This window comes from Amphiura filiformis, chromosome 14, assembly GCF_039555335.1.
Source record: "Amphiura filiformis chromosome 14, Afil_fr2py, whole genome shotgun sequence".
NCBI lineage: Eukaryota > Metazoa > Echinodermata > Ophiuroidea > Amphilepidida > Amphiuridae > Amphiura > Amphiura filiformis.
The window spans coordinates 33,368,701-33,396,652 of record NC_092641.1 but is presented as its reverse complement, the minus strand read 5'-3'; the positions used below and the strand labels follow the sequence as shown (position 1 = coordinate 33,396,652).

The following is a 27,952-nucleotide window of genomic DNA, read 5'->3' as shown; positions in this document are numbered from 1 at the left end:
ATAATTTGTGACCAGTACATGTAATTCTTTTCAAACAAAATTTGTGTGCAGTGTACAAATTATCTTGATTTATATAATCATATAATTATCCATTACTATGTTCATTGTCTGATTAATATGATTCTTTTGTTTTGCTTTATCAGGGAGAATTGACCAGCAACATATTTTCTACAACCCTGCCTTTCATTGCAATAGCTGGAGGTTGCAAAAGATAAACAACATCTTCCACTTGATGGCTTTAGAGATAATCTCCCTTTGCTCCATGTGGCCAATTTAAGGATTTACCAATCTCTACTTTCTCCATCTGACCTGGACTGTGTCATCTGTCCTTTTCACAACCTGTATACAGATACAGAAAAATGAGAATATCACCACTTTAGAAACTTACAAATGTGACAATAAGCCATTACATTTACATTAATACATTCAGCAATTATTTAGTGCTCATCTTGATATGGTGAAATAAGGCTCTGAAGGTCACTGCCCTGGTGATCAACCAATGAAGAACTTCTCTTGTGTACATGCCGGTGTGTACGTACATGACATGATACTGTGGTATTTGGGTTTATGGCAAAATATAATTGCAGTCAAAGGATGATGTTATTTCTTTTTAATTACAATATAGATACATATCATTTAATACATCAATTTCTTGGTGGCATCAAACATATCACAGTTTAATATTATAGTGATATTTTGTTAAAATTTACTAAGATCATTTAAGAATCATGATAGTCATTATACTCACACAAGCTATATATAGATAATTGTTGTTGTGACCCAGCTGGGGCACCTTCACAGTAACAAAATCACCAGTAGAACAAAGTGCAGCATTACCTATCAAAAAAAAAGTTGACTATTTTGATGAAAGGAATTTCTTCTTGAGATATGTTAGATAAAGAGTACATTGCATTGCAGTCAGTTAATTTGAGATTAAAGAGATTTTTAAGTCAGTACACATAGTTGGCAGTGGTGATACAACCCACCCTTTTTATTTTATACCCTTTATACCAAAACTACTTTTGCACGTAAAGTCTATGGAAAGCTATTTTGTGGCATGTACCCTCAAGATTCTCCCCTTCAGGTCTGCCTTTGTTTTCAAGCCAACCTTACGTAAAAGGCTGACATTTTTGATGGTGACTGTGTGTTGGCTAGATCTAGTACCATTTCAGCATACTGTTCGGACTACATTTTGAGGAAAAAGTCACCAGACTTTTGTGATAAATTTGAATTTTAAAATTTACCTACCTTCTTTGGCATAACAGAATACATTTGCATTCGCTGCCAGCTGTCTAGCCTGAAGTAGTACTCGCATTCAATGTAATTTCTGTAGACAGAAAAAGTAAAAACATTAAACACATTTAAGCCTGATGATCGTTTTAGCAACGTGAAACACAGTGTAGCGAGTCCAATACATGCTGTATTGACATATGTGTAATAAAACACATTAATATATGTTATTAAGGATTGACCACAATTACCAATCCACCCAATCTTGTGTGATTTATTGGTGCTTGTCAGCATGCTTACTACATCAGCCTTTTTGCACATAAACAGTACTTGAATCACTAGTCTTGCCTGCGCTTTCGCCACCATTGGCTTCACAGATATTTGAAAATCTTTCATAAAGTCTCTATCAGTGCATTATTTGGAGCACAATATCATCAATTATAAGCTACAAATATTAGATCTATTACCCCACTAACCTTACACCACCACCCACTATTACCACCCAGACAACCCTACCCCACCACCACCACCCAGACAACCCTACCCACCACCCTAACCTGCCACCCACTATTACCCCACTAACCTTACACCACCACCCACTATTACCACCCAGACAACCCTACCCCACCACCACCACCCAGACAACCCTATCCACCACCCTAACCTGCAACCCACTATTACCCCACTAACCTTGCACCACCACCCACTATTACCACCCAGACAACCCTACCCCACCACCACCACCCAGACAACCCTACCCACCACCCTAACCTGCAACCCACTATTACCCCACTAACCTTGCACCACCACCCACTATTACCACCCAGACAACCCTACCCCACCACCACCACCCAGACAACCCTACCCACCACCCTAACCTGCAACCCACTATTACCCCACTAACCTTGCACCACCACCCACTATTATCACCCAGACAACCCTACCCCACCACCACCACCCAGACAACCCCACTCACCACCCTAACCTGCAAACCACTATTACCCCACTAACCTTGCACCACCACCCACTATTACCACCCAGACAACCTTACCCCACCACCCTAACCTGCCACCCACGATTACCCCAAGTAACCTTGCACTATACCACCCACTATTACCACCCAAATAACCCTACCCCACCCACCACCCTAACCTGCCACCCACTATTACCCCACTAACCTTGCACCACCACTCACTATTACCACCCAGACAACCCAACCCACCCCTAACCTGCCACCCACTATTACCCCCAAGTAACCTTGCACTACCACCCACTATTACCACCCAAACAACCCAACCCCACCACCCTAACCTGCCACCCACTATTACCTCACTAACCTTACACCACCACCACCCACTATTACCACCTAGACAACCCTACCCACCACCCTAACCTGCAACCCACTAGGGGCACCATTGGATATTATCGGGGCTAGGGAGTTTGGGTCAGGCAGAATTTTTTTTTCGCTGACTTGGAAGCAAATTTTATCTTTTATCTTTTTCAATTTTAATTTTAATTTTAATGTATACCTTTGTACAGAGCTGGGTAGGGAAAATATTTTTTTTTACTCATCATTGAGGCAAATTTTTTTTTACTGCACTACCACCCACTATTACCACCCAGACAACCCTACCCCACCACCTAACCTGCCACCCACTTTTACCCCACTAACCTTACACCACCACCCACTATTACCACTATTACCACCCAGACAACCCGCCACCAACTTACCAACTTAAGTTGATGCATGAGTGTCACAAATTGTTTGGTTGAGTCATGTGTTGGCTTCTCGATCTGTTCTGACTAGAATGTCAAGTATGGACTACATGTAGGGGGAAATATAACCACCATCCACTATGACCCCACCAACTATAATTACAATACCACCCACTATGACTCCACAGACCACCACCCACTATTACCCCACTAACCTTACATCACCACCCACTATTACCACCCAGACAACCCTACCGCACCACCCTAACATGCCACCAACTTACCCTGACAAGGCAACAACCCTACTCCATCACCACCCTTACCCCCGCCACCCACTATTATATAACCACATCACCATCTACTATTACCTCAGACAAAAAAAAAAAAAAGGGGATCGGAATTCACCAGTGTGCAATGAGCCAGGTCTGTTACGGATTTATGTGCATGCATGCTCAGATCAAGCAACCCAATTTTCTGCTCAATAACTAATTGTACCTAATGTGCATGAGCAGTCCAATTAGACTGGCGCGACATTTAAAATGACCTCGCTTGGATCAAAACAAACTTGACAGGATGAACGATGTGTATGTGAATTGGGAACAAACTTGTGCTTCAAACTACATATTATTGAGACTTACATCATGACTTGTAACCATTGCAATGCATTAAGGGGGTACTATACCCCTGGCCAAATTTGTGCCTATTTTTGCATTTTTATCAAAAATTATAGCACATTGGTGACAGGTATTAAGATATGTATATTAAAGGGGCAAGGACTACAACTACTACACTGAAAATTCAGGAACTCAGGGCAAGTAGTTATTGATCAAATATTGGTTTTCCCTCATTTTTGACTGTAACTCCACAACTGTTGTCTGTGCTGAAATAAAATTTCCAGTGCAGTAGTTGTAGTCCTTGCCCCTATAATATACATATCTTACTTGTCACCAATGCGCTATAATTTTTGAGAAAAATGCAATAATAGGCACAAAATTGGGCAGGGGTGTAGTATCCCCTTAAAGAAATAATACACCATGTTATGGGCAACTTAAAAATATTAATATGTAGTTTGAAGCACAAGTTTGTTTTGGACGCATCGTTGTTAATCGGTGACGAACAACGGTGAAACATGATTGAATCCTAAATCACCACCTTATCCTCGTGCCCCATTACCCCACCACCCTCACTATTTCCCCACCATGTACCTTACCCCTCTTCACTTTACTCTATACATTCTTTGGTCCTCTGTTATTTCGGAAAACCCAGTCACATCACCGCATGTGAATATTTCTCTCTTGACTCTTGGAATGAATTTTAGTAACTTACATAAATAAAATTTCCACAAAAATTCTTCTTCCCCATACCTACCAACCAAGCATTAAAGACATTGTTTAATACTTAGTGGCAGCTCTACGGGGGGAAGTGGGGGCATTTGCCCCCCCCCCCAGTATATTTCTTTCCCCCAGTTTTAAAAAAAAAAACCCAAATTACATAAATTTCCGCTTTTTGCAGCAAAATTTGTCGATTCCTCCCCGAAATTCACTTTGCACCCCAATGCCCCCCTGAAAAAAAAATTCCTGGTGCCGCCACTGTTAATACCGTGTATTTCCTGACAAATACAGAGCAGAATATGTCGAGATTTTAACCGCATGTTAGCTAAGCTCAACTGATGGTTTGATTTAGTTTACACAATGCATTTCACATTAAGTTAATTTTTAATTGTAAATATATTGAACAGTTTTTGGAACCTAAAATTTGCTTACCGTTGACCCTTAATTTTGGATTTACTGTAAGGGTCCATTTGGATCCCTTAATCTTTGACATTAATGCTACCCCTGGCTGGCAATGGTTTGTCTAGATAGCATTTCCAAATATTTTAAATTCCCTAAAAAACATGGACAAAAGTGAGTCCAGGGGTCCATTTCACTAAACTCCTAACCCTTCGTAACTCACTTCGTAAGTCCCGAAATCGTTCGTAACTTGCAAAATCCGACGTAAAGTTACGACGCTCGTAACTTCCGTTTCACTAAACTTTTACGAAGGGTGACTCTTCTTAAATACCCTTAAGTAAGTTAAGAAAAGTTACGAAGACCCTATACTAGACGTAAGTCCTCTGAAGCTTCGTAAACTCAGCACGGTAAGTATGGTAAGTATGATTTCGCAAATAGGCATATAAAACATACAATTTCGCCCCAAATTAAGCGTAGCCTACATCAAAATGGCTGCCCATTTGATGTACATCATCAACGAGAGCATTAAAGAGAGAAAGAGTGTTCCGTGATCGTACCAATCCATTTGATTTATACGATGACAACAAGATGTATAAACGTTACCCGATTCACACGGGCGGTATGATGTATGTGCTAAACATACTAGTGCCAGAACTAGACCAAAGGAGACAAACTTTGAGAAGTCATGCAGTAGATTCACGGCTTCAAGTCTTCATTGCCCTAAGATTCTATGGATCTGGGTCGGTATACACAAGCGGATCAGACCATCACGGTGTCTCGGAATCAACCGTTTGTAGAGTGATCAAGGTAGTGACAGACACCTTAGTGGAATTGAGAGACGACCACATTGTATGGCCAAATACAGATGAGGAGATTGCAGCCAAGCAAGCAGAGTTTATCGGCCTTTGTAGCTTTCCACGAGTGATAGGAGCAGTAGACTGTACTCATGTCAGACTGGACTCATGCCCCTATGGGGAGAATGAACATGTATATGTGAACAGGAAGGGCTTCCACAGCATCAATGTTCAACTCATCGCCAGAGCGCCAAATACCACATAATAAATGTGGTAGCCCGTTAGCCAGGGAGCACACATGACTCTAGAATAATTCAGAACAGTGCTATAGGTCAGGCGTATCAGAGAGGGGAGCTGGATGGAAGAGGATTGCTCTTGGGGGACTCCGGCTATGCTCAGAGTCACTGGCTGATGACTCCATTTGCGAATCCCGCTACAGCTGTGGAGAAAGGATACAACAGGTAAAAGTCCGTTTATCATTCTTTAAAATAATATAATGCACATGTAGCTTTGTAGGCCTATAAAATAATGACCCTAGACATCAAATATTCCAATTTAATAGTCATAGGCCTATAGACGCGCTATGGTCACTTTATTTCGACCGGGTACAATGCATGATGGCAAAATTTACTTGCCACACTAGCGTAACGTGGCATGATTTTGACATAGGCCTAGATAGATACCCCTCCGCATCAATAAACATCAATGAGACAAATCTTTTGCCCGAAAGTAGGCCTCTATTAAAGGTTTTTTCCATGTTTGTTGCTTCACAAAAGCAAAGAAGACTAATTGTATCAAGATACGTGAAAAGGCAAGGTCTCGAATGCGATGTCGCCATTTTTGACATCGCCATTGAATAAACACGTATAGGTCTAATTATGAAATATTCACAAACAAAATATGGTTTGTGGTGTCAAAGCAAATAATTTATTTATTCTAAAACATTTTGGGCATGATAAAGTGTCCCACTGTATGTATACATTGTTTTTCAATTTGTAATTATGATAACCGTGTATTTTTGAGCGGGCTGTCAGCCTTGTAGTTTCATCAGCCTAGTATGTCACATGTCGCGTGTCCAATACCGCCTGAGAAAAGGAAGACATTCAAAGCACCCTCTCTTGACTATTCACGGACATCTAAACTTTCGTCCAATCACAATCATTAAAAAGTTTTCTTCTCTCAATTCCAACGTATGATGGCTCACTATACAGTCTCCCCAACGTGATAATCTTGAGAAACGCGAAACATTCAAGCGGTGTATGTCATGACTGCGTCGGTGGTCTCATATCATAATTATTATAACGTGGTAGGTCTAAAATGAATAAAACACCAGTGGCTCCGGAGGGGGGCTCCAAAATTTTGGTGGCTATTGGTAATTAGTACCCACCTCCCCAATAACTTAGGCCATGCGCCATTGGGCCCCCAATAATTTAGCCTCTGCACACGGACACAAACTGCTATGCAATGTTGACAGAGATTTTTCACGGGAGTGGGGGGGTCATATTCTTTCATATTACTTCCTACATGTAGTAGGAATAGGCCTACTGGGCCCTTTTGAACTAAATATATTCATTTCATCTATAAAATAAACCTTTTATCTAAAAAGCCACTCTCACGTCAGTGGTGTTTATGTCTATAATTATTTTTCAAAATACTGTCCAGCGTGATAAATGTTATACACAATCATCAGTGGCGTAGTGTCATAGGGACAGCATGAGCCCCCCTCCCAATCGATCTGAAATTTTTAAAAATACCATAGGAAAATTGCCAAAAAAGGGCTTGTGCCCCCCTTCATCAGACCCAGAGCCCCCCCAGCGGTTCCCCAGTGTGATGTCCCACACTAGTAGGCCTCGCCACTGACAATCATAGACGAAAATCCCAGGGGTGTGGGGAATGGCTGAATCACCCTCCCAAAATTAAGGGGTGGTGGGTCATACAATCATCCCCATATTTGGACATTATTATGTTTTGATGAATCCAAGTTTGTGAAAATATAGAAGCCAACGCATACTAATGATATAAAATTGGATCGGTTGAGCCCATATTTATTGAATCGAGCTATGAGTTTTAAAATATTGGACGAGGCGTGAGTCGAGTCCAATATTTACAACTCATAGCGAGACAATAAATATCGGCGTAAAAGCATCAATTTTATCATTATTATGTTTTGGATCCAATATTTTCACACAATTGAATCCATCAAAACATAACAATGATAAAATTTGATTCTTAAGGCCAATATTTATTGGTCTCTCGTCCAATATTTTAAAACTCATAGCTCAGCTCGACCAATAAACATGGGCTCAATCGACCGAATTTTATATCATAGTCGGGTCTGATACCCTAGATAGTAACTTGGGGTAGCCAGATAGTAAATCGGTCCCCCGGCTAGGAATATGGGGCCTGACTTAGGGACTGTTCACAACCACTGGTTGTGGGGGGCCTGATGCAAATAAAATTCATCACGAAAATATTTCGCCCCCCACTTTTCAGACCTTTTTGACATGAAAATTATGTTTTAATTTTCCCATGAAAAATTTTGGTAATTTTTTTCAGGGCCCCTTTTTGCATCAGGCCCGTAACAAGTGTTTGTGAAAGGTTCCTTAGTATCTTGGGGTCCAAGTTACTATCTCGGTCTCAAGTTAATCGGTCTCCAGTCTCGGGCCCTGTCCAACTATATCGGATCCGATCTTGGACTTCCAAGTTATTATCTCTGGGCCCAAGTTATTTACTATTAGGACTCCAAGTTAATATCTCGGACCAGCCTAACTTACGGGTACTTCCTGAGATAGTAACTCAGATCACTGAAATATCAACTTGGACCCGAGATAGTAATTTGGGGTCCCGAGAAAGTAAGTCGGCCCGAGATACAGTGGCGGTGCTTACGAGGGGGGCAAGTTTTCTTGCCCCCCCCCAGTTTGCCATCCCCCCACTTTTGAGGAAAAACCCCAAAATTACGTAAATTCCCACATTTTGCAGCAAATTTGCGCCAAATTTGTAGATTTTGCCCTCCCTGAAATTCACTTTGCCCCCCCTCCCCGAATAAAAATTCCTGGTGCCGCCACTGCCAAGATACTAACTCGGGGCATGAATTAACCTATCATACCCTGCACGTGTATTACATTAAATCAATAACACTAATATAGACATGCCTTTTCATTATTCTCTTTCAGAGCACACAGGAAGGGACGTGTAGTTATTGAGCAAGTCAATGGGCAGATCAAGCAGAAGTTCCCGTGCATGAGGAGAGGGATAAGGATGGCACCAGATCGCGCCTGCAGAGTGATAGTAGCTTGCTCCGTGCTATTCCAAATGGCCAAAGTCATCAAAGAGCCTCATCTCAGGCCTGGCGTCCATTAGTTGATGTGGAAGTACCAGACTATAATGGTCCAGGAAATGAACGGGGAATGCTGCTAGGGCACGTATGGCTATAATCATATCCAACAACAGGAGAGCTTAATTATTTTTCTTATTTCATTCTTCATACTGCAATGAGAATCTTATATAATAACACTAAAAGGACAAAGCTCATGAAATGGTCCACTAACCTTTAACTGTCTTTCATAGCTAACACCCCCACCAAACATGTGAGTAATTTCCATTGTTACCAAAGTAGCAGAATGTCGTCTCAGGACAAATTCAAGGAAACCCGATTTTGGAATCTGATTTTCATTTTTTACTATATTGATTTTTCTCCAATGCAGTCTGTGCGCATTGCAATAAGTCCAGCTTCAACCAAAGCACATGTTAAAGACATAGATTATGCACACATGCGAAAAGCACTTCCTCAACCATTGTGATCACTGATTACACTAGAGAAAAAGCAGTATAAATCATAATGATGTCAAAAAGAGTAGCAATATTCATTCTCTTGTCACTTTATCATTTCCTAAACGTGGCACGATCTGGTCCATGGGGGCCAAAGGAGGCATTTTTGAAAAATTGAGTTACTGGAATTATTACATTACACATATAATAGGCTATCATTTACTGAAAACACCAAAGATCTAGCATACTTGGCTCTAAAGTTATGAAGTTTTTGATGTCTATTTTCTTATGTAATTTATCGAATTTTACTCCACATTTTACCTTTGTCTCTGGTTCAAATTTGCCGCCTTGGCCCCCGTGAACCAGATCGTGTCACAAATCTATCCCTGAACAAGTTTTATCACCTAATAGTAGTGTTAATTGTTTTTGACGCTCAAGATAACACAACAAATTGATAAAATATATGCTAAAAGTTTTTATTGAGAAACTTTTTAGTACAACCAAATTTATTCTTAAATATTGCTTTCATTTTACATTCAATATATTTCAGAAAAAAAGGTAAAGGGATGAACCTGCATTCACAGGCCAGAGTGCCCATCTCTCTTTTGAAGCGTTTGGGCCAGACTCCTTCATATATGACCCATCACATCAAAACCGACCAGTTGTTGGCTAGCTTCATTCGCAGATAATAATAACAGAAGATGATGGCAGATGTAATATGGCTTGTTTAGCTTGTTTTGCCTCATGAAACATTTTCCTGTTTCTGATTTCAACAAAGTGTAATTTTAAAGCTAGAAAGTAGCAATTTATCATACTTTTAAAATCTCCATTTCATTTCTGAAGACAACTAGTAGCTTTTGAGGTGATAGGTCACATATAATGTTGCTGCATGGGATCGCTACACTCCATCCACAGTGAGTCTGTTACCTTCCCAGCTTTGAATAAAGCCGGTACCCATTTGTACTCCTGGGTGAGGAGAGGCAAAGCGGTGAAGAGCCTTGCCCAAGTGCACAACACATTGACGTTGCGGTGACTTGAACCCACAACCTCGAGCTACCTCGTAAATATGATTTTAAGTCTTAGACCGCTGCGCCGCTATGCCCCCTACTTTTTAATTACATTTAAAATGCCAGTAGAATTCAATCTATAAACATGTGTGTCTGTAAATGCGTATTTTTGGATGAAATAGAAAAAAGGCAGATATCATAAATCCTAATAAACATTTCAATAGATAGGTCTTACAATGAAACATGTTTGTACAGCTGCTGTATCAGTAACATAGTTTTTGTGGAGGGTGTCACCCTTTCATCAATAAAAACACTTGCTTAGAGGCACTACATGTTTGCAGATGAAATTCTATAGTATCAGGATATAGTATAACCTGTGCTTGATTAACATCATCAAAACTGTGCACATCCTTAAAAAACATTGATGCAGATCAAGCCAGGTAGCGACCACACCCGACCATGGTTTTCAATCTCTACTCAGATCTATTATAATTATCTGAAAAATGCAATACTGAGATTTGTTCTGCATGTTTTGATCTGATAACTTTACAGAATAAATATCATGAATAGCACCAATTAGAGATTAGCAAAGAAGCTATTCTCCAGGAGCACTCAATGTTGTAAGATCTTAAATATTCTACATAATATATGTAGACATAAATCTAGTAAATTATATTAATGAAGTCTGTATTTCTTTCATACACTGTATGGATACTTTTGATTTAAAAAACATCTGATATATAAATATATTTAATGTTGGGCAATTATATATACAATCAATACATAATAATTACTTTAATTACTAATAAATGTGATTTAATTGTACATTATACATAAAAGTAACATCTCCAATGGAAACAGGCAAAATTCACCAGCTTTGTATGGATTCTTGTATATTAATGATAGTTACACCACCCATTTCATGAACATGGTACAGGGTGCCTTCATGTTTCTGCAAAAGGTATCATGACTGAGATTTAGAAAATACACCATGGAATGGTTGGCACTCATTAACAGTTGTCAGTAGATGCAAGCTCTATTATGTACAGTAAACATAGCAAGAAAGGAGTATTTGGCTCAAGATTTTCCAAAGAAATTTGGCCTCTATTATGTCCATTGAAAGCCCTTGACATAATACAATCTAATGCTGTTTTGATTTCTAGTTATAAATTCTCCTTGCACTGATATAATGCTCACCACATAAAGTTAGTATTCAGGCTCTATTCATAATTTTGCCATCTTTGAATGAAAATGAGGGAAGATCCACACTCCATAACCATGACAGCTACCACTTAGCTTTTGCAAATGTCAACTCGCAGGCTTCAAATTTAATGTGCTGGCTTTAAGGCGAACATCTCTGTTCTATTTTCATTCAAAGATGGCGACAGAATAAACATTCATGAAGTAACTTTTTCTAAAGTTACTTTTCAAAATTATTCAGTGATTATATAATAGCTTATGTACAATGATTTACAATGATTGCAATCATACTATTTACACAGCTAAACTCTTCTGAACAAGGCATGAGGGACTACCAGATAAAATGTACTTCAGTGCTGTCTGACCATGCTTTTATGACACAGGGTATGCTGCAACCAGTTTCACTCCAGCTATCGAGTACACCATGGGTGGACATGGCATAAAAACTTTAAACGTTGTCAAATTCTCAGGGACGGTGGTTATGTCTACACAGAGGAGAAATTTAGCTGTGTATAATACCTCCATAAATTACACATTTTAAAATGTCTTATAAATCAGTTTCAATCCTGTAAATACAATGTAATTAATGAAACAACAAATTTATGATTTTGAATTTATGTACATGTAGGTAGGTAATCAGTACTTCTACTTATTCTTATATCAAAAGGTACCTTCAATGTAGGTATCAAAACTAACATTGATACAATTGTAAGGTACTTAATTACTAACTGTGTATATCTGGTTGAGGGGAATTGGACAGAATAATGCACCCGCACTAAGATATTGATGTGTCTAATACACAAGCCCAGCAGAGAGTATAAAGTGCATTAGATACATCAACATCTAAGCCAAGTACATTAACTTGTCCGATTTCTCTCTCGAGCAAGCTATTTCAGATGCAAAAACTGATAAACGCCATTTAAAATTTTTGCAGTATAAAATCAACACCAATATCTGCCCTGTAATGTTAGCTTGTAATTGACACCATACTTTAAAAATACAATGTATATTTTTGAAAATATGATAAAACAGCACATATTTTCTTATTATCTTTTTGATGAGTTATATTTGGCAATATATCAAATGAGGCAAATGGATGTTTTTGCATCTGAACTTTTCATTTTGCACTAATCACAAGTTATTATCAAAACACATTAAAATAAAGAATATTTGAACTTACTGAATTGTGAGGTGACTCATTTCAGCCAAGGTGTGCATTCAACATTAAATTACATTAAAATAAAGAATGACACCTAATTTGAATATTGATTATGTTATTGAACTCCAATTTAAAAAATCATACCTCTGGCTGCATGGACTGAATTAAGTCAACAAATGTTGGAGTGCCCACCTTGGCCGACAGATCTACCACTGTCCCCAACACTGCCTGCAATAACCCTAACCCCACCTTCTCCTCCTCCAGCTTCAACCTCTTCCTTTCCACCTCCAGCCTTTCCTCCTCCACCTGCAACTTCCTCTCCTCCAACACCAACCTCCTTGCTTCCGCTCCCACTAATTTTTGATTCAATTCTAACAACTCCACATCTTTGTGTTTCTTTGACTTTTTCTTCTTTTTCATTTTCCTCTGACGACGGCTCTCATCCTGAATGACACAAGAAAAATGGATTAGAAAAGTCATAATTATCTGTTTATAAATACGATTGGAATCTATATGATTGGTATATTTATGATAATCCACTACATTTGTTTTGTTTAAAAATATTTACTCATTAGGGATTGTACTGTGTTTTGGTATACCCTGCATACAGTATTCTGGAATACTGGATTGAACTGCATAAATTTGAACAATAGTGCCTGAGTGCATGCCTTTAATATCCCGTTTAAGGTTGGTCTGAACCCTGGAATTATGAAAACTTTCGGGTCTCATAACTGCTAAATTATTAGTCTAAACAATATAAAAGTATACATTTTTAGAATGGAAATGACTTGATGAATTCATCTGTGAGGTCCAATTTGGACTAAAATGCTCATTTTTGGAGAAAATCCCAAAAAACGGGTTTTTTGGCCCAAATTTTTTCGTGCAACGTTTGAATTTTGACCAACTTCACCAAAAATATTTGAAATTTGGGCTAAAATCAGGCTTTTTATGGTTTTTTGAAAATTTTGCATTTTTGACAATTTTGGTGCAAATTTCTCAAAGTTGGTCCAAATTCAAAAAAATAAAAAAACCGTCCCTAGATATTTTTATCTAGTTTTTGGTGCGGTAAAATTGCAACAATGTTGCCACCTCTACCTCCTCCCAATTTTTTGCGCGGACCTCTTTCTGCAGACAAATAAACAAACAAATAGTATAAATATATAGGACCTGTTTTTAAAAATAAAAAAATTAAATTTTGACCAATTTAGAGAAATTTTGATCACAAATTGTTAAAAATGCTGAATTTTGCTCAAAAATCATAACAAGCATGATTTTTTTGCCCAAATTTCAAATATTTCGTGTGAAGTTGATCAAAATAAAAATAAATTAAAAAAAAATAAAAACATGTCCCAGATATTTATATCGAGTTATGTAAACGTATTCAATTCTGTATTTAAAATACTTTTAGATACTGAAGACCAACAATTTAGTAGTTATGTGGCTCAAAAGTTTCCATAATTGTAGGGTTAAGACCACCCTTTATAAGATAATGAAAGAACAGAATTAGTGGAGCAATTTTCTATGCTACTTCAATGTTCAAACACGATCATGGTTAAAATTTATAAACATAATGTAAAATGAATCTGTTAATTTCTGATAGTTGCATCTAGGCTGCTGCTCAGTCATGCATTATAGGCAAATAATATGAGCTTAAAATCCCGGACTTTCTGTACTGTGATATCTGAAAGAGAGACACAATTATTGTACATGGAAGATATATAGCATGTATACCAGTATTGCGATGAGCAAATTTTAAAGAAAATAGTTGAGCATATGTTTAATGCAGTTAAACATAAGTAAATAAAGGAACATACAGAATTAGTGAAGCATTTCTCAATAATACATCAAATATAATTTAAGTAAAAGTTAGAAAAATAATGTAAAAACCAAACTGTGAATAAATTGTATTATTTTGAGGTGCAAAGCATGTCAAGTGCTACAGGACAAATCAGAGCTGGAAATCAAGAAGAGCTATGTTGTCAGACTCGCCGATGATTTCTGGAAGAGTGATTTGCAATCATGTAAACATATCTTCAATACATCCACTGAACAAAGGACTAGAAATGTTAATATATTATACATGCAAGAACGATACGGTATCCTAAAATAATATAAAAAAGAAAATAAGTAAATTTCAACACTACTTCAACTTTCTATATTATTTAAAATATTGGTTAAAATGTTGGTAAGAAATTTATCTAAATGTCTAGGACTTATCTCATCAGGACCATGATGAGTGATGACACAAATTGTGTGGCACTGGTACGGTACATGTATACATATATTCAATACATCCACTGAGCAAAGGACAAGAAATGTTAGTATAATATACATGCAAGAATGCTATCCTATAGAAAAGAAAAAAAAGTTAATTTCAACACTACTTCAACTATATTATTTCAAACGTTGGTAAAAAGATTGAAAAGAAATTTATCTAAATATCTAGGACTTATCTCATGACCATGATGACACAAATTATGCGGCACCGGTACGGGACAACTTTCAGCTTGAAGGAGCACTTTCATAGCATCAGCCTTCTCTCTGTTTCTCCTTGTAGTACAGCAACATTTTGAATGAACCTTTATAGTAAATAATCACATCTATGTAGAGCTATATAAATACTTCATTAAAATATCATATAATTTTTGTAACCGTAAAACCCCGTCTACAAGCATATAGTGCTTCTGATGAAAGCTACATTAATCCAGTCGCCATTATGGAGTTTGAGCAAATAAATTACGGATCCAAGCATATACAGACAAGTATTATTTTAAGACCGATCAATTGTATTGGTATATTAACGCTTGCTTCGAATTAATTAAGCTTTTATAAAAAACAGTATATATGCTTGTAGACGGGGTTTTACGGTATATTTTTAAATTATCTGAAAACAACACACACACCAGGGGTAGCGCTAGGTTGCTTTTTGGGGTCCCGGACCCACCAAAATAGAGTTCGAACCCCTATTTTTAAATTTTCTGCAAGTTCAGGGGTCCCTGCAGGCCCCCAGTTTTTTCAATCTAGCGCTATTGTAGACATACTATTTATGCTGCATTTGTGCAACTTGGACTTGCCAAACTCTACTCCGGACCCCCGACTTTTTAATTTTCTGCAAGTTTGGGGGTCCCTGCGGACACTGGAGTGTTTAGTTCTAGCGCTACCCCTGACACACATCCACTTGACACTTGTTGGAGCTTGGGATCCAATAGGGGCCCGGCTCAATTGAGATGGATTTGGGTCCCAACTGTAACAGAAATCTGCCATGCACAGTGCTATACACAGGCCTCTATGGTACCTTGCATCAACCTGTGTATATCCCATTATAATATTATATCCCTTAAGAATACACGTAGTAAAGTCACAGCTATAATGACCATTGCTATGAGCTGTTACATGACCTTCCATCCTTGGCTACAGCCCCACTATTGCCAGGGTCAAAGGGACTGGGACAGGATTGCAATTAAAACGGCATATGATTATGATGCAGTAGGTATGCTAGGTGAATTCAAATATGCAATCAAAGTGCATCAAATTATATATAAAATTAAAGCCCTTGAGTAAACAAAGCCAAAACTGAAAACCTTTTTTTCATAGCACTTTCCGTAGCAAAGTTACATCTTGTCAAACATGCAAAGATTGACTTTCATCAAACAATGTCAAAAAGATTCAGCTGGCAAAATTCCCCAAAACGGCATTTCGGGGGTGTTTCTAGATCTTTATAGTCTCATGATGATAGCAGCTTTTTTTAATGGAACTGCTATCAAAATCCCTCTAAAATTCCATGTGCGAGTGACTTATCACCATAAAAAATCATATATTTGGGTCAAGTGAAGTATAGAAAACATATTTATGTAGGTTTCTTTCTTGACCAGTTGTTTTAAATTTCTATGTAAAAATGCATTGACATTGTCGGCGAATTTGGCTGACTAGCAAATGTGTTTGCCTGGCATACCTAGATGCAGTGTTCATCATCATGTCACATGTTACGGTTTATTTACAATTTTAAACATCTTACTACGAGTACATATACTTATCTTATTACTGTTGAATGTGAATGTTCACACAACTGCTTTTTACAGTATCCCTCGACAGTCATGACAGTAGAGGAAAAAAGAGCATTCTTAAGGCAAGCTTATTATACTTGATTGACTCTGTCAATATGTCATGGCCATGGCCAGTCCATGCACCAGACACTAGCCTCAGCCTCTCAGTACCATACCACTTCTTCTTATACGTGCTGTATACTTGGACCAAAATGACTCTCAGATTTTTCACCACTTGCTGCTGGGAGTGCTAAATTCATGCATAAAAGTCGAGGGACGGCATTCACTGGACACACTCACGATGATAGCCTGCCATGATGACAGCAGAGCAGTATCGAGCTACATCCTGCTAGTGCTACCTTTTTTAATAAAAAGTAAATTATAATGAACAACGATTTTATTATTATATGACTTCAGATTACCTGCAACGTGCACACTGGCACTGCCATATATAAATAGGCTTACATAATTAGCATGCTACTGTTTGGGCATGATAATGATACCGTCGATGGGCTTATCATGATTCACGTTTAATTAATGTGTTATGCGTTTCATGGAATGATAATTTGTACACAATCATGACAGTCAATCATTCCTACTCACATGCATAGACTAGCGTCATGTTTTTTTTCGCGTCTTTTTGACATTATTTGACTCAAATTCTGACAATTAACCCACGTATTGGGACTCTAAATCCCTTTAGTAAGCATTTTATATCAAATTTTCAATAATTCTTACCTTCTTCGGGGTATATTCCCGATAAACTGCCCATCTCATCTGTCATCATATCCATCTCTATGGACGCTGTCATCTTCTCCGTCTTCACTTTCACTTTCGCGTGTCAAAGGTCGTGTGCCAAAAATAGTCTCATTTGTAGATTGAAACGCTAAACACTCTTCGTAACTTGACTCGCAACTCTTCGTGGGTAAGAAGGGTTTAGTGAAATGGATTTTACAACGATTAAGTAGCTACGTTTGATTTTCAGTTCACGAACAGTTCGTAACTTTTACTTACGAAGCTTCGTAACTTTAGTTTAGTGAAATAGACCCCTGGTAAGCTCAGAGTAAATCCTGGTTCTAGCTAACATTTGGTGAACCAGGTCCATGACTCACTTTTTTCTCCAAAACTGAGTTCTGGACGAAAAGCAGTTAATTTCACCCTTGACTTTACCTTTTGTTTTAGTTCCTCAGCAATTTCTCTCTGTCTCTGTATAATGTTTGTCAACTTTCTTCAATTGACTGAGCTAGTCATGAAGATCTGAAATAATAAGAACATGGGCAATGTGATTATTAACTGCATAAAAATTAACTTTTTACTTTGGGAGTATATGAGGTGAGGACCAGACATATCATTTTGTGGCATGATGTCCTACATATACCCAGGCCAGTGCAATGTAGGTGATGCGATCAAGCAAAATCAGTCGGAACATTTCCAAAGATATGAGCAATTAAGGAGTTTCCAAAACAAGAGGAAAAAAAGGAAATATTTTCTTTGTTTAGCTATATTTCAAAATCAATATTTCCGAGTTCCGACTGATTTTGCTTGATCGCATCACATATGTTGTTTAAAATTTGAAACACAAAATGGTAAATCAGTACAATAATGCACCATATTGCTAAAGGTGCTAGATAGGATGTGTGATGATATGATGGTATCAGTGAGACACAATAACTATAAATCTCTTTTTTTTGAGACAAAATGTTTCTTTTTGCTATGTGACCGTAGACCAACAAATGGGCTGTTGGCGGCAATTTCACTTTGTGAGATATTGGACAAGCATATTTTGCTCAAAATAAACTTTACACTGATATATTAAGGGTGCACACAGCACACCAGTAAATCGCCTCCATTGACTTTCTGTACAAACATGGTCCGGGAAAACATCATTTTCTTGACTTCAGAGCGACTCAGCTCTTCAAAACTTACACTTTCTGCAAGTTGAAGGTCAGCTGAAGACATCTAGTCCAGAGAAATCATACGAAGTCCATCAGGTTTTTTTCAGAAAATTGATGACTAGATCACCCATATAATATATAGCTTTATGGCGACTCACAAATAGCTTGCTGTCTCTGAAATGTACATTTTAGGAGATTCCTATTTACTGGTCACTGGTGTACACTCTAAAGAATTTTTATGTTTACATGTTAATATAATATATCATAAATTTGGATACTGGTAAACATAATAAGACAGGTTTGATTCAATTTTGAGGGTTTTTTACTATGCAAATTTAAGCTAATTTACATGGTATCATATTTAGCCTTTTTTGCTATCTACTGCTGATAGCAATGACAAAATTACACACTTAAATAGCTTGATACACTGTAACATTTTTACATTTTATTGTTCATTTGTTCAATGTTTTTATACACTGAATGATAGAAAAATTGTATTAAAATATTGCTTGAATTCAAAAACAAATGCCTGAATCTATTTTCTGTGTACTTTTTGTTTATTTGTATAGAGTGGGGGTCCAATGAAGGGACTTGTATTGCATACATACTTTGAGTTCAAAACAAGGTATATTGTACACCCACTATCTCCCCAATATACATGGGATTTTTAAATTGTGTTAGTGAAGCACTTGCAGCATAACTAAAGAGCATTTTATAGGCCTACATGCATGTATATGAGAGTTGCAAACTATTATATCATTTCTCAAATTGTTACTGGATGCAGTGTAGTTGGCTGCAAGTGCTTCACATAGCCACTGGCACTGGCATATGGCAGTTCACACTCTCTCTCTTTCTTTTGAAAGCCATGTAAGAGGCTCTGTGTGCACTCACCAAGACACTGTCCCCTCCAATTGTCAAATGGACTCTGCCATAGCCACATACATTGGTGCACCCATTTCCACTTCCAGCAACTTTTTCTGAAGGCATTCTTGTTTCGAATTTGCCGCTCAATTATTCTCTGTTGCAGATTCTCAAAGAAGAGTGCAGGGTTGATTTCCTTGGCCATGTCAATATCTCTATGTGCAAACAAACATTAAAACAAACAAATTGATAAAATAAAGGGAAAATTGGTGTTTGTGACCTATATTTTGAACAAATTTTCTGATTCCAAGGGGGAAACCCTTCTTGGGCACCCCCAGGGTGCCTCACCAAATATTTTTCAATTTTCACCCCACCCCCATGTTGAAAATCTTCCTAAGGCCATCTTAATTAAATCCTGTGTCTCAAAGTTGCCGCGCGCGTTAGTAAAATTGTGCGTGTTGTCCTCTTTGAAAATCAAGAAATTCATTTTTTTAATCTTTTTATTTATTATTTTTTTTACAAAAAGGAGAAAATAAAACTCAAAATTCGTATTTGATTTCAAGTTTTTGATTTTTTCGATTTGCAATTGCCATTAGAACTTGACCTGTTAACTTTTTTTGCCACTTTAAATATACATCATTATTTCCATAGTAGAGGCGCAATATTTATATTTTTGTGATCCTTAATAATAATAGGTTCCCTGATTTAGCAATTCCAAATTATTCCTTATGAAAGCTAGATTTTTACACATTTTGAAATTTACAGGAAAACACAGCTAGCAGCTAGAAATGTAAACAAATGGGTATTTCTCTGAAAAGGTGTACTATTTGAAGATAGGCAAATATGAATTTGAAAATGATTATAAAAATGTTTCCTTTACATATCTGTAAGGATGTAAGTCTCTAGTGCATGAAAACAATATTTGGCGCAATCTTTAGGGCGCCTCTATATTATAGAGGCGTAATCTGCAGGTTGTGCCAGGTGAGCATCATCTCCGTCACATTTAGGCCAAAAAGGAAATAAGGACAAAAAAATTGTTAAAACTCTTAATTATGAGTTTTATGGATAACTTGTAAGTTGCTTGATTCATGTTTGCTTTTTTCATTTAAAAAAATATGATTTTGTACTTTCGTCATTTAGTTGGGACAATGAGAGGCAGGCTGTACGGAAAATGTCATGTCTGTTAGTATTTTTTTATACAAACTTAAGTATATTCATAATTTTGCTTGAAATAACTAAATAAATTTCTATTGACATAGTAAACACATACAATATCAATTACATTTCCAAATAGTAAATTCCATGTTGTCTGGGTCAAAGGTCAAATAAAGGTCAACAACAATTGTGATGGAGATGACAATGCTGTGATGGAGATGATAGTGATGTGACGGAGATGATATTTCTACACAAATTCCTATAGAGAATCATCTCCGTCACAGACATTTGATTTCAGTAATGTTTTCACACTACTTGAAAATTAAATTCATACAGATGAGAAGGTCTAGAATTGGTAAGCATTTTCTGATAAACTAAACTGGACTTCGCTGTATCTCAAGATCCGGTGATGTGATGGAGATGATGGTGATGTGACGGAGATGATATTTCTACACGAATTCCTATAGAGAATCATCTCCGCCACGGCAAATTGTGACGCCAACTGATGTAGCGGAGATGATGGTTCAGACATTGCTTACGATTAATAGCAGGGTTAATCTTACCCACGTGTTACATATCACCACAACAGCTTGTGGGACATATTCAACCATCATTATTTTCCGGAAAATTTCAACAATAAGACTTATATCAAATTGATCAGAAACGTTTGGAGATGATGTTGAATAAAGGCACGCACGTGTATACTTGAAGATACCCTCAAAATTGGCAGGAAAAGAGTGCCAATGTGCACCTATTCGGGTTGATGTTTTTCGCGTCTGTAAAGGCAGCGTACAGGGTCAAATTATTGACCTCTGATATTTGGTCTTCACCTCCAGTCGTTTTGATGCCAATGTGACGGCAATGATGCAAAACCAAGGGACAGCAATTTTTGACACAAATTTTGAATTATTCCATAATATTGACTTTAGAAGTGGTTTTAAGCATTTAAACCTTCTTAGACATGATATTTACCCCAGTCAGTGGTAATTTTCACTTCCCACACTTGCTCACAAAAATACTACAAAATCACTAAAATTCGATGCGTGACATCGGGACATGCGGTTTTCAGGGGGGTCGTCAGATATTGAAGAATTTTTGACACCAAGAAATTAATTTTTCCCTACTTGGATGTTCTTAACTATTTTTATACATACAAAAGTCCATGACTAAGCCAAAAAGAAAAAAAAAATCCGCTTTTAAAACTTTTATGAGCGCCGAAAGTCGCGGGACTTAAAAGTTACTCTTTTCAGAGAATCACCCAAATAAGTTTCCTGCAGAGACAACAATTGAGAGTACATATTTTTAATTTTTAATTTTCTTTCTTTTTTTGGGACAGGTTTCAACTTCTTGTCAAAACATTCGTTTACCAAATTTTTATTTTAAACTTAAAATATAAATTCTATGGTGTTACTATAGAATAATGAGTAGGGATTTCAATTTGGCATTTTCAAAGAATCTACCAGCAATAAATATTAATCGGCGGGTGGTTAAAAAAAATAACGTAAAAATAAAAACCAATACATCTGGCATATATAATTTATAAGCGTATAGCAGGCTCTCGTTTGCACATGCATGTCAAGAAGCCAGTGTGGTCTGGTTAATCAAGCTAACTTTAGAGCCCCGCTAAATTGCAGATGGTCATTTTCACAGTAAAGGGTGTAACTTTTGATTTTTAGGGTCAAAATTTCAAACCACTTAAATATGTTTCTGTTTACTGAAATCATGCATAGAAGCAACTTAAATTCCAGTAAAATAATGTTTCAAGGCTTAAACCTTTTGATTTCTAATAAAAATTTGACATTTCCATAACATTTTGGTTAAAATCTAAGAAAAAATGTATTTTACATAAGCTCAGAAAATTATGACATGAAAGCTGGAATACATGTGAAATCCCATTCCAAAGTAAGTCAACAGATATAAGTTAAATTTTATACCATGTTTTGCTATGTTTGTAATTGCAGTTTTGAAAATTTTTAACATCAAGTGTCATTTACAATGGAAATTTCCAAACCTTAAACATATTTTTTATGTTTTAATTGGGTTCCTAAAATAATTTGAATGTCTAACTTCATGTACAAATACTACTTGATGAAAGGAACCTCCCAGCCAAGTTTCACAGAAATTGGAGTAATTTTTTAGAATTGGCAATTCAAGCGATTTGTGTTTCGGAGGCTTCAGTTTTACACAGGTGATCATAAAAGTAAAATATTTGGCTAACTACTACAAGTTGACATAAAAAAATAGGTCAAAAATATCACAATTACCAATTTTCATGCTTTGCTTCTAAGTATTGAATTTCAGTTGTGACAAAAATTAAATTATCACAGCAAGTCATTTTTTTTTGTTTCGGAGGCTTCATGTTAACAATTGTTAATCATTGCAGAAGTAGTTTTTTTGAAAACAACAGTGTTGGGATCATCTAAGCTGTTATTTTCTTGTGTGTATTGGATCAATGATTCTATGCGGCAGATATTGTAGATTTATCACATGTTAATTTGTTCACCCATTTGTTTAGTATGGTGGTTTTTGCATGTGAAGCCTCCGAAACAGACTTTTTACGGTATCAGTATATTTTTCAAACATTAACCATAATGTCAAAAAATGTTTTAATTTATGACATTCTGCACATATCAAGTAATAATTACAATGCAAATATCAGTATGAAACACACCAATTTAGATATGCATAGATGATAATTAATCTTATTGTTGTTTCGGAGGCTTCATTTGTTTCGAGGCTTCAATTGTTAACGGAAAGTTTGTATTGGGTCCCATTTTCAAGCGATGATATATATCTCCACAATTTAAAAACATGTGACTTGAGGATCTACTTTGCTACATTTTGATAAATAGATTGGATGAGCTCTTTTATTTATATTTGCACAAGCTTGCTGAACAGTTTGTTTCGGAGGTTTCAAAAAAGTTAACGGAAAAACGGCTCTTTGAAGTCAAGATTTTATAAAAATTTTAAAAGCTTGCAAATCGACTAATTTTTGTTACCAATTTCAAGTTAAGATAACAATTGTTATGAATCAAGAAGAAGTGAAGAAATAACCAAGAATTATGATCCAAAGCTACACCCACAAAGTATGTTAACAATTGTAAACGGAAAATGAAACCTCAGAAACGACAAATATCGAAAAAAAAAAAAAAAAAATACAGGGCTGTTCACAATTAAATCTAATGTGGCAGTGTTTACTGAACATATGACTGTACTTTCAGGATAAGAAAAATTATCCATGAACTAACTGAAAAAAACACAGGGATTTACAAAAATGTTACTATTTTTATAGTTTTTCAAAATGGCAATATTAGGTACATTTAAGCCTGCTAAAACTGAACGCAGTAACTCCTGAAGATGATTATGCTACCCAAGGTAGCTGCTAACTAGATGACTTATGTGGCCAAAAATCATGGAATTCTGTGGCTTTATTAGAACACTACGGATTAAAATGTTAAAAATCCAAAGTTACACCCTTTACCGTGAAAATGACCAGATACATGGCCTAATGCAAAATGTGGAAACAACAGCCAAGATTTTGTTTTTGTTAACCCTAACCCCCTTTAGAAGGGCTTTTTGGCGACGGGAAGGGAAAGAAGGAAAGAATAAAGTGAGAAAAGAAGGAAAGAAGTTGTTTGCTCTGGGTGGGATTCGAACCCGAGACCCCTCGCATGCCAAGCACTCGGTCGGGGACACTTTGCCACGGGTCTTGGGCTTCGCTGGCCAGCGAAACCGTGCCTGTATATCACTTAGGGCGATTGTGTCATCACACCACGTGGGATGCATGCACGAACAGCGCATATATCGAGTAGTATTTTGTAGTATTCAGGCGGGTTAGGGTTAAGGAAGCCTATACTGAGTTTCGATAGTGGTAGGGAAGGGAAAGAAGGAAAGAATAAACAGAGAAAAGAAGGAAAGAAGTTGTTTGCTCTAGGTGGGATTCGAACCGAGACCCCTCGCATGCCAAGCACTTCGGTCGGGGACACTTTGCCACGGGTCTTGGCTTCGCTGGCCAGCGAAACCGTGCCTGTATATCACTTAGGGCGATTGCGTCATCACACCACGTGGGATGCATGCACGAACAGCGCATATATCGAGTAGTATTTTGTAGTATTCAGGCGGGTTTATAGGGTTAATGGATTTATATGAACAGTAACATTAATGTGGCGACTCAGTGGATTATTAATATACATCCACGGCTCAAGTACGGTCAAGTGATAGGATTCCCCAGCCCATAAATGCGGGCATCCTTAATTACTAGCTACGAGCCAATCACGGACCATTTTACTGGTTGGAAAATCCTGGGCGAGTTATTCGACATAATCCCAGCCCTCGCCCGGTAAAGTCCCAGGCCAATTTCCCGGGGTTTTGGCAGTCCCGGTTGCATTTGATATGTGCATTACCACAACACGAAAAGCTGCGTACTAACGAAAAGTGACAGCTCCTCTCCACTCCCCAAATTTGGTCAAAATTATACCGTATTCATGGACAATAACCGCCCATGCCCCTATAAGCGCCCACCCAGTTACTCTACAACACGCAAACTGTGATATTAGTTTATGATCGAACTACCGGGTACAAGCAAATCTGAAACATGGTTGGAATTACAGTGTTCGAAATAAGCACTTATCCTCTTGTCCTCTTGTCCAAAAATCACTGGGGACAACCATTTTGAGATATGTACTTATCCTCTGGACAACCACTATATATTACCTCTTAAATATGGAACATTTTGGGGACAACCAAAATGTTTTGAGGACAAGCAGAATTTATGCTTAAAGTTGTCCTCGGGACAACCTCCACATTTTCCTTATTTCGGACACTGGTTGGAAACATACACTGATGATGATGGATGAATATTTTGCCCCTTTTTGCTGAACCATGAAATGGTCAGCCTATAGTAGTCTATGTTACTTCCTTCCTTCCTTCCTTACTCCCTTCCTTACTCGGCAACCTTTTGGTCTGAAATGGACATATCTCTAAATATCTCTCTATATATCACGAAGGTATGACCCCATGAGTGGTGTCATATGAAAGAGGAAAACATAAAGAATATAATAAAAATATTTCCAAACGTTAGAGGTCATCCAGGGGTCACAGGGGTCAAAAAAGGTCATTTTAACCGAAAATGCTCAGATTGAGCTTAAATTTAAATGCAATGATCCTTATGACATTCTAAACAAGGACTTTCAAGGACCCTGGAAACCCCCTCCCTCCCCCACACACACACCCCTGTGTGTGTTTGTCGCCAACCGAGGACATTGTGTTATGCTATCTATCCGAGGACGTGTGTAGGCTATGATGTTTTCATCGCCTAACCGTGGACTAAAATGGCTGATTTTTTTGTGTGTATAAATACGAAACGGAATTTTAGCCATCACCTGCAGACGGTAGTTTGTATACGTGTGGTCTTCGGTTTCAGGCAAATAGCATTAAAGCATTTAGCATGCATTTGAGGTCTTTTGCAGCAGTTTGAGATTGCGAACTGTCCTCGGTTGGAAGTAAGTCCGCAGTTTAGGGTGAAAAATCATGTGTGTGTCCTCGTTTGCCCGGTCAGGTTCCCATGATATATCATCATCACATGAGCACCTCAATCGACCAAAAGAAGCTGCATGCCATAGCATAGCCAGTGGCGTACCGTGGCTGCCCCAACCCCGGGGGGCTGAAGAAGAAACAATTTTGCCGCCCCTTCCTTAACAGGTCGTTTGAAAAAAAAAAAAAAAGCAAAAAAAAAAAAAAAAAAAAAAAAAAAAAAAAAAAGAATTACGTAACCTTACACAGAATTAGAGAATAAATGATAGGATTTTGTCTTTTGCCTAGCCAATATCGTGTCATAATGGATGGGCTGGCCAATATTTTGAGTAGTGGATGCCGGCGCAGCCGGTATCCACTACGATAAAAAATATTGGCCAGCCTATCCATTATGACACGATATTGGATAGGCAAAAGACAAAATCCTATCATTTATTCTCATTCTTATTCAGTTTTAATGTAATTTTTGCGAGAAAAACTGCCCTTTTTCAAAAAAAATAAAGTTACTTTTGTTAGGACATCCCGTTGTTTTAAATGAACGAAACCATCACGAACATCTAAGCCGCCCGAATCGCGTTCTTAGTTCTCGCACGTGTATTACACGAACGCATTATCGCTGCGATCATTGAGGAGCAACAAGCGTGCACGCCGTTGCGTGGCGGCCAGCTACCCTGACTAATATCACTATCAACTATTGTGAGATATTATACACCAAAACCAATCAAATTACGTGAATTCTTTACAAGACGCACCCATTGAATAAGAATGTTATATGACTGGTTCAATTCCCATTCATGTATGCTGCCAGTTCGAGGCTCTCCCCGCACATAGTGCATAATGGCGGAACCGTGCAAGTGGCGAATAGCATGATAAAAGAAAAGATTTTTCAAGGAAACCTTTTCAAGGAAAAAACATTTATGTTGTCTATACTTCACTTTACCCGAAATGATTTTTTTTGTGATGAGACAATCGCACATGGAATTTTAGAGGGATTGTGATAGTAGTTCCACATAGACAATGATAGAAAAGCTGCACTATCGATCATGAGACTATGCTGTGTCGTTTTTTAATTGATGCATTTTGGCTGAATTTTTTTGATGAAAGTCAATCTTTGACAAGATGTAACTTTGCTATGGAAAGTGCTATGACAAAACGGTTTTCAGTCATGTCAGTTTTGGTTTTACACAAGGGCTTTAATATGATATATAAAATGATGCGGTTTGATGGCAAATTTGAATTCACCTTTCATACCTACATCATTTAATACCATGATTACATGGCCTGGTCATGTGGTGATGTCGTCACATTTGTTGACAAAATTAATAACCTTGAATATACCAGCATGCCAGGGGAGTCCAAACCACTTCCCTAAATGTGCCAGCAAAATTCGCAAGCGTTTAAACCTCAAAATTAATACAGCACAGTTCTCAATGCACACCATGCATGCATGATTGACACACGCACATTGAACCCATTGAACATGATGAACACTGAATGTGAAGTACTGTTATTCATGAAGTAACATGGACATGGTAAGCTTATGACCATCCAATGGCAATGCCATTGATCATGACTTGTGCGCCGAAAAGCCTTCAAAATCAACTTTACCGAGGCCCAAATTCCATTGAAATTACATCTGCACCCTCTTTAGATTTTACTAAAATAATAATAATATTGAATAAAACCGACAGTACTCACCAATCCTTTAGTTTTGTTTTCCCCGTGTTTTCTGTTTACATCCCCTCGATGACCTTGAAATTTGCGGGTTTTTTCACAATGACGCGCGCGGAAAAAAGGTCATGGAACGTGACAAAACTGTCAGAAAATCAACCGATAAAGTTATGTATTTCACGAAATATGAT

The 27,952-nt window shown here is 37.5% G+C and overlaps 1 long non-coding RNA gene across 2 annotated transcripts; it reads right to left on the bottom strand.

Annotated features, from left to right (window-relative positions):
- Positions 1-217: 217 nt before the first annotated feature.
- On the bottom strand, positions 218-27,811 carry LOC140169983 (uncharacterized). Of its 2 annotated transcripts, XR_011861449.1 has the most exons (6): positions 27,789-27,811; positions 19,434-19,618; positions 17,818-17,904; positions 1,249-1,327; positions 749-837; positions 218-339 (listed from the first exon to the last, which is right to left on the bottom strand). It is a non-coding gene; the product is annotated as an uncharacterized lncRNA (long non-coding RNA). The 2 variants fall into 2 exon arrangements; XR_011861448.1 differs by lacking the exon at positions 27,789-27,811 and having other exon boundaries at positions 19,434-20,067.
- Positions 27,812-27,952: the final 141 nt, after the last annotated feature.